This window comes from Neopelma chrysocephalum, unplaced genomic scaffold, assembly GCF_003984885.1.
Source record: "Neopelma chrysocephalum unplaced genomic scaffold, ASM398488v2 Primary Assembly neopelma1_22b, whole genome shotgun sequence".
NCBI lineage: Eukaryota > Metazoa > Chordata > Aves > Passeriformes > Pipridae > Neopelma > Neopelma chrysocephalum.
Window position 1 is genome coordinate 526,491 of NW_020897690.1, and position 16,566 is coordinate 543,056.

The 16,566-nt window shown below is 35.6% G+C and overlaps 1 protein-coding gene across 2 annotated transcripts in view; it reads right to left on the reverse strand.

The window, feature by feature from the left end:
- The window catches only part of LOC113965072 (cadherin-19-like), a 116,976-nt gene extending 100,863 nt beyond the window's left edge, over nt 1-16,113 (reverse strand). For both annotated transcript variants that reach the window (XR_003533431.1, XM_027677911.1), the window contains exon 1: nt 16,007-16,113. The gene's annotated coding sequence lies outside the window, so the exon portion shown is untranslated. The remainder of the gene's footprint in view (nt 1-16,006) is intronic.
- Between the last annotated feature and the right edge of the window lie 453 nt (nt 16,114-16,566).

Here is a 16,566-nt window from a genome sequence, read left to right on the forward strand (position 1 = left end):
CTGGGTTGGCCTGATCCCCTGGTTTTCCTGCACATGCAGTGTGATGTCACTTAAAATGATCTGCTCCATGACCTTCCGCAGCACTGGAGTCAGGATGACAGGCCAGTAGTTTCCCGGATCCTCCTTCTAGCCTTCTTGCACATGGGTGTCACATTCGTTAATTTGTTTTTCCCTGTTTGAGACAGCTGTAACCCACCTGTTGCCAGCAGACCTATCGTGTAAACTGACCCATGATCAAAACCCTCAAAACTCTGCCAGTGACACCAGACTTAAAGCCAAGTATTGGTCTGCTGGCTCTTCCTGTTTCTTCCCTCATCATTCCTTGCAATGTCATGATAGAGGAGAATACTACTTGTTCTCCTGATCCCTTAATCAGTCTTCCCAAGGCCCTGAAGTTTCTCATGATTGCCCCTGGACTTGTTGCCACTTCATGACTAGGTGCACATGATTCGTATGTTATGAATGGTTAGTCTTTAAGAACAACACGGTACTTGGAAAATATTGTTTGATAAATACTGTTTAGAGAGTGGAATGTGGTTGGTTTGAAATCCAGTCCTTGGTTCTGAGGTAATTGTCTATCATTCAGCTGCTGCTGCTTCAATACAAAAATACAAACACTGCAGCTCAAATAATGACACGAAGTATAGTAGGACAATACTGCATGCTGATGTACTCAAAACAAAATACAAAATAACCCTATGCTGAGTTAGTATTATTATCAAGATTAAACAAGTAAAAGGGAAAAATGAGAGTATCAGATGCAGTTGCAACGATGTCTAAGGAGAATGCAAATCTGCTTCTTATATTACTAATTTAATTTGTATTCAGGATTTAGAATTTACTGATGAATCTTTTTGTCACATCATCCATCACAGCCTGGCACTAGAGAGAAAGAAGATAGAAAAATTAAAAACCTGCTTGTTACTGTAAGCTAAAGAGCATGAACAACATCCATCAAAGACAGACAGAAAATAAAAGTGATAGCCAAAGCCAAGTGATCTATGCTGATTTTCTTTTAAACATTTATTAAAATGCTCTAAATGCAGATTCACTTTCCTTTGGTAAATATTTATTGTTATTTCTTTTGCCATGGACTGGAAACTGCAAACAGTGATAAATTAGTTGTAAAGGTCTATAATTTTAATCTTGCTTTTATAAATGCATTTACATCTTTTACTGAAGTGCTGTTTTTTAGCACTGATTAGCAAGGATGTATCCTATATCAGCTGTTTATTAAGATTCTCTTTCCTTTTTTTACTGAGTCAGAGGACAAGGCATAGGTTATTAATGGAGGACAGATATTGCACAAGGGACCTGCTACAAAAGTAGCTGCTGCCAGAGGAAGTGTTCTCACTGATTCAGTAGGCTTTAGATTAAGCTAGAGATCAAATCCTTTGTACCCTCAAATCACAAATATCTGAAATTTTACTTACAAAGAAATACACACATTTATTTCTTAAAAGGTTGTCTGAATTCCAGTCTATTTCCAAACTGGAGCTAGTGCAATTGTACCCTCAGATTGTGCAGTATCCAAATATATTCTACAACGACTTGTCTTTCAGATAAAATTGCAATATATTACATTTATGATAACAGTGCTATTGGGCCTCAGACAGCAAGTGCAAGGATGGTGTAACAGTGTAAAGACTGTGCTCTGACACACAATGAACAGTGGTTTCCTATGTTTTTCTCTAGCAAAGGAAACTCAAATGTGAACAAAACAAAATTCAAAGGGTCTTGCTGAGAGGCAACTCAAGTAGCTCTACCCAGCTATCACACCAACAAAACTAAGGGGAATGGAGAAGACCTCTTTTGACTACAGAGGAAAGAAGAAAGAAATATTTTCATGGAACTACACAATTAAAGCAGAGATAAAAACCAGAAGATTTGAGGAGAGTGAGTTGAAGTCAAAGAAAGCATTATGAGCTTAGCCCATGTGCATGTTCATGAAAGGCAGGGGGACTATATGAAAACAAAAATGAAAACGTGACAGGAAATTATATTCTTTGCAGTCTAGAGCAATACAATACACCTGGCAAGGAGGAAAACAAATCCATACAAATTAATTGATGTAGAATTAATTTTAACCTAACAGGAATAAGATCTATATACCAACACAGGCAGCATGCTGAACTTGGTTTCTCAATGCAAATAAGTACTCAAAAAGCTAATAATTTTTTCTTCCATTATGAGAGGGTAAAGAATGATATGATAAAGTGTGTTAGTATAAGTTGACACTCATTTTCAGTACAGGACTGATTTGTACTATGTTATTCCTGTTTTGTGTCAGCAAAGCCCCATTAAAATCCTATACTATCACAGAGTACAAATAGACAGCCGGCTGCATCACATTTTGTTCGTAGCAAAAGTGTTCATATCTCAGCAAAAGCATATTCATTCCTGGCATAGTATTCTCTCTAAGAGACTCCTACCTCTGCAGTTGTTCATTCTACAAGGTCAAAAATAATCTCTTCAGCTTATTCATAGACTGCAAAACATGAGCCCTGGGAGAAACTTCAAGATCCCTGAACCAGGCACTCACAGATGTGCTATAATAAATATTCATGTATTAATCCCATTTAATTTTGGGCATTTAATTTAGAAGTTGGCGGGGTCTTACATTCTTTGCTGAGTGTTGAATCATTCTTCAAAAAATTTGTTAATATATTTGGAGGGAAAACTAAATTATCCAACTTTGAAGGTATACCTATAAAGTCAGATCATAAGTTAGGCTTTTATGTGGCAATACCACATCAGATTTCCCTGTTACCCCTTCCAAACTGTCATATTCTAGCAGTGCAGTTATGTAGAAACCCTAGATGACTTAAGAGCTTTCTACCTTCAAAATGGAGACTGTATACTCCCCTCCCTCTGCTGCTTCAACATTTCTCGCTGTACAATCCTTCCCAACCTTGAGCCATCAAAACACTGTCTGTGCAGTAAATCAATTCAATAAACTAAACCTGGATGGAAAAACAAACAAACAAACATACAAAACCAAAAACAAAACTCCCAACTAAATACACACAGGCACAAAACCAAACCAACAAAACAAGAGAAACAAGTATTTTTGTGTTGTCATGAGGAGTTGAATAGGTTTATCGACCCCCTGCTTTCACGATCTCTTACGTGCATTTACCTTCAAGAGCAGACGTGTCAGAGTGGACACAAGAGAAGTGGGATTGCTGCACAGAGATTCAGGCAAATATGAAGTGAGAAAGAAGCAGTTGGAGATGAGAGAAATGATTTTAGAGGAGGAAGAAGAGGGAGATACCTCAACCCCCTTGAAACACCAATGTTGTCTCATTGAACTACATCCAAAGAAGGGATTAAACCTGATGATTGTATTTTCTCCCCCTTTCAGTTTTTAATATGGGGTAATTTTGATTAAATTACCATGTAGGGAATACATCACATTTACTATGTAAATTCCCATTTCTCAGTTTTTAAAGCACTTATCTACCAACAGATGGCAGTCTAAATTGTGCTTATGCTTAGTCACTAATTCAAAACAGAAGTTAAATATAAATATCTCCACTGCCTTCTAGAATGGATGGTATTTGTTTTCTTGAGAACGGAGCTCTATTTTAATTTTGTTACTGAGGTTAGAGGAACTACATTGCAGTAGCAGATTCACCCAACAAGACTGACACAGAGAAAGTCTATATCAAACATATTCATATACTAGTAAATTAAAGGAAATATTCTACTTTTCTCTGCCTAAACATGCTTCCATTCTCTGTGTGACATTTGTTCTGTTCATTTTCTTTGTGAATCTAAAAGATAAACAGTAAAAATTCTGAGTTCCTCTTTTCCTACTGAAGTGTAAACTCAGGCTTTACCTTTCATTTTGATCTTAACTTCATTCATATTCACAGCTGGAGACTTCTTTCTAGAGTTAATGAGCACTTTCAGTTTGAGTAAGCCTGCCAATGTGATATTCTGGGTTCAAAATCAAGAGCTCAGTTGTTGTGTGTTGCTATTGTGAACACTGAGCAATGACTTTACAAAGGAGTTTACTTAAGTGCTGAAAACCTGAATTAGCATCAGTGTGATGCTAACAAACAAATTTGATCAAACAAACCAAGGGCTTGGATAAAAGACTGATTTTGAGATCACCCTAAACTGTACCAGCTGCTGGAGGCCTCAGCAGGGCATTACAATAGTCAAAAACCAGTAGAGCACTTCACCAAAATGCCTTAGTCCAGAACTAAGTCTAACCCCAGAAAAATATTATCTTTCCGAATGCCTTTAATTCTCAGTCACTTTGATGAAGTTCCTGAACAATTCTAGTTCTGCTGAGGAATTTCCTGAAGGACACTTGCCTCCCAGGAAAAGATTTGTTACAGTCACTGCAGTGATTTTTACAGGTGATAGGGAAGAGATATTGGACTTCGAAAGTATAAGTATCTCTTGATTTGAGTTAGACAGGGATCAATGAACTACAGATTAACATATTTTCACATATTGGACCCAAGTGGAATTTTCAGTCAAACAAAATGAAGCTTTTGTAAAAAATTGCAAAAGCATTTCAGAAGACGAGGCAATGAATTTCTATACTGCATACAACTAGTTACGTCTTATCTATTTGCTTCATAAATTGAAAGATAAATTCTGTGTATGATGGAAACCAGATATCAGGCTGTTCATGTTTATTGTTTTATCTGACTTGATTAGGTAGTTAAAAAGGTAAATCTATGGGGATATAGCTAAGAAAACATGTCCTAAAACATTACGTGTATTTGGTGAAGACATAAAATGTATCTGCATAACTAGAGAGCATTCTACAAATTTCAAGAGGTGAATCAAAAGCTTTCCAGTTTATGAAAGAACCTGATAGGTGTTGGTGACAGATTCTGGTTGTGAAGAACTTCTTTTTGCATTAAGGATCTAGGAGTAAATAGAAAATTAGAGCATGACTTCTATAAAAATAATAAAGCGGTAGAACAAGGTTCAAGGTTCAAGAAGAAAAGGGTATAGATGAGTTCAAGAGATTCCTAGGACACAATTGTTTCTCAACAACGAAGAAATTGATGGATATGATGAAAAGGTGAGAAGTTGAATTGTGGGAATAAGATACACCTAGGGGGGAAAAAAAGTACACATGCTGAGTTGCTTGGGCACTTTGTAGTTCAAAAGTGTTTCATGTTCAGTAACCTCTGATAGAATTCTTTATCAGTTTGATTTGATTGTACTTCAGGGTGCACTGTGGCAGACTTTTGCCAGAGCTGGCCATTGCTACAATGAGAGCCGTTAGCTAGAAAGTGTGATGCTGTCTTTAATTATTTCCCTTGAAATATGGAGCCCTATTGTGTGCATTGCGTATTATTTTAAAATGTGATTCAAGCCTTCGAGAAAGCCACATGTGGCCAAGTTTGCTGAAGCAGCCCTAGGTTTTTGTATGCTATTTTAGGAGACATGTTCTCTTTTTCTTTTTTGCAGAAAGCTTAATGTGACTTGGCTGTCATTCTGGCAGTCAGGCTGTCCAGGATGATGCAGTTACCACATGTTTGTTCAAGTTATATAATCACCCTGGTGAAACAGTTGCACAGCCCATTTCACTATCTGAATGTAGTTGTTGTGACAACTACTGTTTGAAGACAAATTTTTAGGTTTGCCCAATCAGTTGACAGCTGGACCTGAAAATAATTAACAAGCAAAGAAAAAGTAGAGACAATGTGCCTGTCTCGTATTGGCCTTTTTAGCCACCAGTGCGCTTGCAACAAACGTGGGTAGAGCCCTCCTCAAATCTTCGTTCGCGATGCCTAGCCATGATGATGATATACGATAGGTTCTTTTCACTTCCTTCACTTTTTGAAAGACAAGTATAGTTCCTGTGTCTTCCTTCAGAAGGCTCCAGTGCTCTAACCAGGTCTCCTTTACACTGACTGGAAACGAAGAAAGTTCAAAACTTGCTTACCAAATGACAAATTTAGTAATCTTAATATATAATGCTGAATAGCACAGGTTTGCTTTTGCTTTTTGAAATATTCTTTGTTTCCTAAGCTTACTTTCCTGTTGCTTTAAACTGGAACAACATCAATCCCATAAGAATGTCATTTATGTCTAATTAGATAGACTCTATTGTCTGATATCAATTGACGTGTATTCTGTGAGGGTATTCATATACGTTTAAACTTAGAGACTTTTTGTTCTTTTCAATTATGGAAGTAATGGAGGCCACAGCTAAAATCAGGAAAGAAATTTGGCAAAGGAAAATAGGGAACATTGTTTGCCTCTATCTCCACCCTTTCACTTGGTTTCTTCTGCTTTGTCTGTATCCCTGCCCATACTCAGTCATTATGTTATATGAAAAAACCCGAATATCTGAACCTTGGAAAGTCAAAGTATGTTTTTTGTTGGCTGGTTTGTTTGTTCGTTTGAGCACAAGCATCCCAAGATCTATTAATCATCCCACCCTTCTGAACCTATTCAATCTGGTTATCATATGAACTCTCTATTCTGAAAAGAACTTTCTATGTATTTTGTGAGCCTTCACTGGAATCACAGAAAGGAAAACTCTCATCTCAGATTGGATTTGCATTCACCCAATACTGAGCACTGTGTCTGTGATCCAGCAAAGCATTTAAGGTTAGTTTATCTTTAAGGATAATCCCATTGAAGTTAGTGGCATGATCCGTGTCCTTAAATTTAAAAACATAGTTGAGTGCTTTGCTGGATCACAGCCAGAGTACTCAGTACCTTACAGGACTGAACAACCTCTCTTCTTTGACACTGGCCTAAGGCAAGATATACAGATACATATGAATATATGTTCCTTATAGTATAGAGGTTAAACACAGTATTATTTTCAAGATTTTTTCATACTCCGTTCAATAAAAGATATGTTCCAGCTTCTTAAAACTCTTACCAGTTGTATTGAAAGTGAAAACATTACAATTCCAAAAGAGTCTAACCTAGACTGTCACTCTCCTTTCTTTTTTTGATCATGCTGACTTTTATAATGCAGGAGATTCAGGTCAAGTTGGTGTTCTGAGTGAAGGTAATTTGTTAACATACGTTTAAATCCCTGCAACGTTCTGCTGACAAAGACTAACTTAATACTCAACGGATTCAACACATCTCTAGTGCTGGTATACATTTTAAATGAAAGTGCATTTTAGAGTTTGGACTAACTGGAGCCATCGAGGGCTGACTGAATGTCAAGTGCTTCAGGCAGCCAAAGTTAAATATTTCTACACAAGTTTGTTTAAAGCTGGTTTGGAGAGTTCTTCTTGAAATGTGGGCATATTTTCTTGGCTACTTCACAGAATATTTAAAGGTGATCAAATCAGTCTAACGTGAGTAAGTTTGGCTGCAAACATGGATTCACTTGAAAGGTGTTTTTCTCCTCCTCCTTCTTAGTGTTTGCTTTTTATCCCCCTCTTAAGCATCCTTTTCAAATTCAAAGTCCATATTCCTTATCTGAATATCAGCCAATCAGACTTTGTATCTGTATAGACTAATGATACATTCCAAGTGTTATTTGCTTGATTATAAAGCCTGATTTGATGGGATACAATCAGTTTTCTGTTCTCAATGACCCACTGTATGATATTACTCAGAATTCCATTTAGATGATGCAAATGACCTAATCAGTTCGTCTTCTGCCATGGCAATAACTGAACTCAAATGTCAAAGAACATTTAGTAAATAAAATGTCCCTTTTATGTAACTGAAATTATGCTATGGGAAACTTATGAATTATTAGCTATGGAAATTGTTTTGTTTCTTTCAGTTGGACAACATAGGTGATACACATCCACACTCATTTTATACACTGACATTTCAGGATTTTGCATTCTAAGCAAAGAAAGAAAATATGGAAAACAAATATGTAAAATTACATTAAATTAAAAGTGCAGCACAGTTATTTTTGTTTCCATTTCTATAATAAGCTATGTCTTAATTCAAAATTTGGGCAAAGTTTTCAATGAAGAAAGTATTTCTTCTCTGCTTTTTCAAGTGTTGATCATAGTTGCTCTGTTTCCTCTATTTCTTTTTCTACCATTATAAAAGGCCTGGGCTAAGCAAGCTATGAAATAGCATCAATATTGTTGTGGTAGAAATAACCGCAGTAGCTCAAGGGTATTTGTATCAGATATTGTGATATGGGTCACACAGAGACATCAAAATTCTCTTTAAACTCTATGGTTTGCTAGCAGTCTATTTCGACAGTGCTGAGACTTCTGGGAAACAGTTTTGGTTTTGGAGGCCTGCGGAGCTAGCACCGAGTTTGCTGTTTTAGCTACTTTATCCAATGTTCAAGGTATCTGGTAAAAAATAGATGAATAATGTTTACATTACCTGCTCTCATACCTTGGCTGTACAGTCTTCCACAAAATTACCTCCTGAAAAGATGGACATAGTCTTCGAGATTGTCTCAGATACACATAGGAGATTTTCCAAAAGCGAAGGTTTGAAACTCCAGTCCAGTCTTTGCTTGCACAATAATTTGCTGATATCGTGGCAAAAAGTCTTGCTAGGTAATGGTAAAATGCTGTCAACTAGTATTTCGCTTCTTCCTCAATATCATTCTTAGCTAACTGTAAAATGAAATTTGATTTTTTTTAAGGAGTTCTTATGCTGAAGCAATGTTAACTACAGTATTTCTGCAAGAGTGAGAAGTGAAAGTAGCTATCAATGTTAACAGTGGCTCATTACAAGTGATCTCACATTCCAGGTTGTCTGTACTTTCGGCTTTAGTCAGATTTACATGGGCCATAGGATATAATGGTCTTTCTATAATAAGATTATGTTCCTGACATGTTACATGTCTTCCTTTAAGCTGAAGATCACGAGTGAATTGATATCTGCAATAGAAATCATACTTGAAATTCCTTGAGAAAAATCAAGAGTATTTGGTCCATTACATTTATAATACTGGTACGATAAAAATTTTCTTCTTTTTTTTGGGACACTAAACATACGCATATGAGCATCTGTAAGAAATGTTATAGATTTTTGATGAAAACATTCACCGTTGGAGAGTCTGTGGCTCAATGATGCACTGCTCTCTTCACATTAGTGAAACTGAAGTAATTTTTATGTAACCAATGTCTACCGACAGAGAGATTCTTATAGATATCTCATTATTGATTACACTGAAGCACGTGAATCTAGCATGGAGATAGAAGTTTCAAATTTGAATTTATATCCTTTCTTAAATGAGTTCAATGAGCCGGTAAGGGGTTAGTGTGAAGGTCTGATTTCTAAATTCACTGCAGTTTGCGATTTTCTCAAGAATTAAGATCACAGATATTAAAGAGGAAATAATAGTGAATATAAGGAACACAAATAAAATTTGAAGTAGAACTATATTGACTTTTGCTTTTTTTACATCTTATCAGTGATGTCTTAATTCCATTTTTCACACATTTTTCATACATTTACAAAAACCAAATAATAAATACTAAAGATTGATGCATTTTTTTGTTCTAAAACCTATCTCCAAAAAAAGTATATGAAAAATATTTTCTATTCTTTGGAATTAATCCATAATTTTTGAAGTTGTGTAGTAACTTAAGCACTGTATTTGTACCTTTGATCTGACCGTATCTTCCATTTGCAATCAGTCCATTTTATTAACTTCTACTTATGGTCAGCAGCCCAAATTCATAAAGCATAATTTAGTGTTATGTACATGTATGTTTATACACACACACACATTAAATAATATTTGTTATCTTTAGTATTAAAACCAGAAATATCCCAACCAACCTCCAATGCATTGTATAATTTAAAGATTAATGTTGGCCTCACAATTGTTTCTAGCATCCGTGGTCTTCTAAGATATTTTTATTGTTTCCTGCCCCTTTTTTCCCTCAATTTTATCTGAAATACGAATAATTAAATTTAAGATCCCAGTGAGCCTACCATGGCATTCTTGGGAATCAGACAATAAATGTCCTACAACAGCCAAGCCATGTCATCAATATCGTTTTACTGTGGCTTAATGCTTTTTGCCATAAAGATCACACACGTAAAACTGTATGGACTATCAATCTTTCATTTCAAATTTTTTCCTCCACCTTTTCCTCCTTCTGTAATACTCCTTGCCTTCAACTGGATATTCTATGATTCCTTGGTGCTTTTAAAAGAACCAGTACAGTTTTCAAAGCCTTAAACACAAAAAGAAAAAATCAGTTAGCCTTTTTATATTCACAGGAGATTATTGTTGAATTTTCAACAACTTTATTAATCATGAATGTTTGAACTTCATCTGCCACTACTTCTGGTTATTCATTTCATATCTGATACTTAAAAGGAGAGGACATGAGTGCATAAAGAACCTCTTTTCCTTAATGAAACAGTCATATGTAAGTATCCTCAAGACTACAGTTTTCCCTAGATTTAGTAAGTTAAATCACAATGAGACAATTTGTCTATCCAATGTAACAGAGACTACACAATCCAAGAGCACCTTTGAAACCCAAAATCTAAGAAAGGTTACAGTCAGTATTCTGGTCAAACTGGATAAATCAAAAAGGAACAGTTTTCATCACAAATTGCTTTGCTCATTATCATCTTGTCTGTGCTGAGCATTCCACTTTTTTGTTTAACTGAGAGATTTTGCTTTTGTGTTTTCTGACAGAAACTTCATGAATTTTATGAAAAAAACAACCCAAACCAAGCAACCAACCAAAGAAAAAAAATTCCAGTGTTGTTTATATCTGTTTTGCTTGTAGCTTACTGAGGCAGATTCTTGGATAAAACTGTTGGCTCAAAAATTAAAAATAGAAAGAATAAACAAGTTGGGAGAGGTAGATGTATCTTTCTTTCCCCTACAACATCACAAGTCAAAATAGTACTGTTTTGTGTGAGTAGGACTGATAAAGTTAAAAAATATATGCATGCACTCCCACATGTACACACATATTTACACTCATTATTTTAAAAAATCCAACAAAAACTCTTTTCTAAACATTATTTCATAGAACACAATGAAAGTGCTGTTTGTTGCCCAAGCAATATGCATTTCAGTAAAGGTACTTGTTTTTATTACAACAAAATCTTTTGGGTCTTCTGTGTTGTTTTTGTTGGATGTCACATTCCTTCTGCAGTCTATGTGAATTAACAATGAATCAGCAAGGTCTGAATAAGTTACATATCAGCAAAGGGAACATGAAAACTCTTTTCAAGAAGAAAGGCACTTCTAATACAGAAATGTGACTTTTCACTAAGCTTAAAATGACAACTGAAAGTTAACAGTGTTAATATAAAAAATTGTTTCATTTAAGATTTGTTGTCATTGTTTAAGTGGAAAGTTATCATTTGGTATTTAGTTTAAGTGTGTAAAGATGTGATCACACAAGGCCTATAGACTGTGTTTGTTTTAAACAGTTTTGTCATGTCTGTTGCAGCACACAAGCAGGGTTATAGCTGTGGAAGAATGAAAGAAGGGCAATATTGCATTGGAAATGTTTTGGTGGACATGATGAAAAGACCTGTAAAGTTTTGTTTCATTTTTCTGCTTAAGTGGGTTTTTCTGTATAATTCTACTTCTCAGAGAGTTGTCATTAATGCTTTAATCACATTCTCCAACAAGAACTTCTGTGTGTTCCTTGTTATTCTCCTCTGATATGGATGCACTCATGAACTTTTGTAAATGTAGCAAATTATACTAAAAAACCACCAGACATCACTTTACTGACTTCTTCTATTCAGAAGTGATCTTTAGTGTCCTGGATCTGTTACTTCACGGCAGAATAACAACCACGGTTGAACTTATTAAAAGACAGTCTTACCTGAGAGTTTTCCTCTTCTCTCATCTCACTTGGTTAACGTCAGTTATAAATAAATAAATATGTTGTGCAAGTATAAGGTCTGATTTGTAGTAAGTCATTGAAATAATTGTACATAAAACTGCACCTATAAAGATGGTAAAATGTGTTTCATATTTAAAATATTGTGTACATTTCACATACTTCAATATCTCCTTTATAACTGCACTGGTATATTAATTCTGTGCTTGCATCTTGAAATAAAGTCTTGAAAGTCTTGAAAAAATGGATTTATACCAGAAAAAAAGCAAAATGCAACAAGAAAACCAATGCATACACAAATCTCCATAATGGACTCTATTTTTCAAGTACACTGAAGACAAAAGAAACAGATCTCCAATCTATTCTAATTCTTGGCATGAATGCTTCCTTATTCATGGATCGTTGATCTGACAGACTGAAAAGGCAATGACTTCTATTTCTTTTGGTGACTTACATCAGTCTATTTCTAGGGAAATAGAAAAAGGATTCAATTTGTGTACACTGGCATTAGACTGAACCCTGCTGATGGACGTATTTGGCTTCTGTAAGAAGAGTGGGATTATATCCTATCCACTGTGGGCACTGTTTCTGGATGTGTTGTTCATAAAAGTACTTGTAGTATCAGTTGTACAATTTCTGTGTACTGCAATATACTAAAGCTTCTAGACAAATAAACTTTACCGTGGGGCAACTGAACCATTCTGTTCTTTAACAAATTAATAAAGGGGAATGTGGGTATTTCTTTACATTCCTGAAGAGGCACAGAGAATGAATATTTGTGGCTAGTATGTATCTCACAAGCAAGTAAATTGAGTTATCCAACTGAAGACCAAGCACAGCCAGTCAGGCAGCATGAAGAAAAGCAGTTTTGCAAAGGAAAATGCAACTCAGTTTTCTTCCGTGGGAGGGATAACTCTGGGCTCAGACTATGGAAAACAACTATGACTGTGAAACATAAATTTTTGTGCTTATTCTGTTAGATTTGCAATTTCAAATCATAGTCCATAGGAAAATATGCAAACAGCCTTTCCCATCCCATTCTGTCTGCATAGAAATATTTCATCCTTCACTGTGGCCATAAAGCTTTCACTCATTGTTTGATTTTCTTTAAGGTATCATAAACATAATACTGTGGTGAGGTGGACTTTGTACCACCATTGTGGAAGGAAAGACTAAGATGTATCCCAGACTTAAAAAAAAATCTTCAAACCTCTATCCTCTTTCAGATGCAAGGATAAAAATGTGATTCCACTGTAAGAGAAAGAGCAGACATGAATACCGATTACTCTTCCCATCTCCCTTCATGATCTTTTCCTGGGGAAAAGGGGAGTTTTCACTCCTGTCCGCTACAGTTCAAAACATGACTTTTATTTCAGTTAGGGTAGGAGGGATAATTGGATATACCTGTCTACCATGTCATGACCCAAAACCAGAATGCTGAAACATCTTTGCTTAGTCAGTCTTACTACTGCTGATTGGAAAGAAAAGGACGAGTAAATCCTTGAGCCTCTTCTCAATCACAGCAAGCATTAGAAGAACAAAAAGTGTCACTTATTATAAAACTAGTGTGACATTTTGCATAGAGACCTGTAATTATTTGTAGAAATTGAACAGAAAAATCATACTTCTATTTGTGGTTTCTCAGGACTGAAAGAAAATTCTTTAACCATTGTTTACTGTTATATCGCACCTTCCACTGATCAAATGGATTGATGATTAATCGAGTTAATTTATTTTGTTACTTAAAGCTGGGCTACCTCGGCCATGGAATAATTCTGAGCTCTAGGACTAATTCTGAGAGGATGAATAGGCGTAAAAGAATATACTATCTTCTGATGATTAAATTGTTCTTCCAGTGACCAGCCAAATTACTTTCTGACCAATTTGTACCTATCTAATATTTTACACTGAACATAGTGACAATGATCATGGGAGGCATGACATGACTTGTAATATTTTCCATGTTTATATTATGAAGTTGAACTGAGATATAAAGTCTATGAAATTAAATGTGAAAATGTGAGTTAGCTTATTCATATTTCTATTCTTAGCTATAAACCATTTATATACATATATATATATTGTTTCCCTGGCACATAAGGGTCCTGAATTCGATAAAAATTAAAATTTAGCATAAAAAGAAATAACTTGGTAATCTCTATTTTTTTAATCTTATCATTAAAAATTGATTTTAAATTTTGTATAGTTTGTCTTCTTAAAATTAAATAAATTCCTAAATAGATCATTTCAATGAAATAACTAAAACTTAAAAAGCAAGTAAAACTTAAAATTGTTAAATAATAACAATATATATATTGAAATACATTTAATGTAAAACTTATATATAGTATGTTTTCTGTCTGCCTAGTATTTATTCAAAACCCTTTCCCACTGCAGCTGGGAATGCTGTTTCTAACCACCAAAGACAAGTACAAAACACTGGGGATGTAGAACAGTTGGCATTGTTAAAGGTAATTATGTATTATATGTATTATATACATAATACAAAAGTATTTTTCCTTCCTGTGTAAAACAAAGCAATTTGTGAATAGTTACATTTCTCCACCTATTCATATTGCTTTCAACAGAACGTTTTTAAAAAAATAATAAAAAAGGTTTGCATTAGAATATTCACACATATCTGTTAGCAATTGCCTAAAGAGAAACACTTTTCAAAAAAAACCACTATAACATCAGCAGTAAGACTGTTAAAACAAGTAATTTTAGAAAATATTCAAGTCTGTATGTTCTCATGGTTGCTGGATGATACCACTTAAAATGGATCTCCTGTCATCTACACCGTAGTGAGTTTAAAACATCCTCAGTAACTCCAGGATCAGTGTCAGAGAGTCACACTGACTCTGTCAGTAGTTCAGAACCTAAGAGAAAAGTGGATAAAGGACTATGATTTCTTTTAAAGACTCTCCTATTATTGCTGGAACTAGATCAGAGCCTGGTATAATATATTGCAAATTCTTTGATTTCTGCTTTCAAACTCTGGTGTTTCTGATAAAATTATACCTATTCTATTAAATATGTGCTGCACTGTAGTCCCTATAGACTATAATTTTTATGTTTCCCCATAAATAGGATCTGACATAATATGGAGTCAAAAGTGTTCTTTATTTTCCAGATCTTACACAAGCTACTGAGCTTACAGGTCAGGATTTGAAGGTGGTTTCAAAATCAGATATTGAAGAATAGAGCGAGCCAAGATTCATAATTGAAAGATAATGACTGAGGCATTCATCTGTGAAGTGTATACGTGTTTTCAATGAGTTGCAAATGTTCTTTACACAGTTCAATATAAAAGGCAACTTAGTCTGATGTTATGGTTTAGCCCCAACCATCAACCAAACCCCATGCACCCACTTGCTCATTCTCCCACTAGTGGGACTGGGGAGAGAATCGGAAGGATAAAAGCTAGAAAACTTTTGGGTTGAAACAAAGACAAGTTAATAGGGAAAACAAAAGCCACACACACAAGCAAAGCAAAACAAGGAATTAATTCATTGCTTCCTATGGGCAACCATCACTCCAAATGTGCCCCCTTTCCTCTTTCTTCCCCCCACTTTATATATTAAACATGCTGTCATATGGTGTGGAATATCCCTTGGGTCAGTTAGGGTCAGCAGTCCCAGCTGCATCTCCTCCCAACCTCCTGTACACCCCCAACTTCCTTGCCAGTGTGGCAAAAAGCAGAAAAGGCCTTGACTCTGTGTAAGCCCTGTGCAGCACTAACAAAAACATCTCTATATTATCAAATCTGTGTTCAGCACAAATCCAAAACATAGCCCCACACTAGTAAATATGAAGATTAACTCCACCTCAGCCATAACCAGCAATCTAGGAAACCTGTACTGCCTTTCAAAACAACAGAGATGCTCTTTAGGACAACTCAGACATTTTGAAACTGAGAAAAACACAGGAGCAGATAAAGTGTAAGGAGGAAAACTAGGATGGATGATGGGGTAACAGGGAGGCATATTGAATCACAGAACCCCTTTTGAGTACACACTGCTTTCTCAAAGAGTGGAATACCTTTACAAGACCAACTTTATATGCTCTTGATCACTACCTATACCTATGTAAACCCATCCTGGACACCAAGAAAGAAGGGGTTTGCTGCTGTCATGACCAAGACTCTGTCTTGAAACAGAGAACCCTGAGAGAATCGAAAACAAGTCCCCAGTTTTAGAAAATAAGAAGACAGAGGCGCAAAGGAAAAATAAATGCCATACCTGCTCTCTTCATAAAATGAGTTGTTTCTTGCTGTCAAGGAATTCCTCTTAGGTTCCCTTTTCTCTGTGTAGCTGTGCCTCAGCATTCACTCATGCTGTACATCATTTATCAGTTCCAGCACTGGGAGATAACCAGCATCTGTGGGATACATAGTATGTTTTCGATGAAAGCTCTCCCTGTTACCTTTAACAATGTCAATTGTTCTACGTCCCCAGTGTTTTGCACGTCTTTGGTGGTTAGAAACAGCATTCCCAGCTGCAGTGGGAAAGGGTTTTGAATAAATACTAGGCAGACAGAAAACATACTATATATAAGTTTTGCATGAAATTTATTTTAAACTTTAATATGGTAGGTTTTAGCATTCTTTATGCGTTTCTTAATTAGGACCCTACTTTATTAATTGTCAGAAGGTGTCTAAGGAAAGACCATTATTGTCCTATACTCTTCAGTCAATAAAAAGAGTCAGGCATTTCTGATTCGAGATATTGAATTCAAACTTGAGATCTCAGACCCAGGAGGCTCTCACATTGTAAATACATTGCTGACAGCAATTCCATCC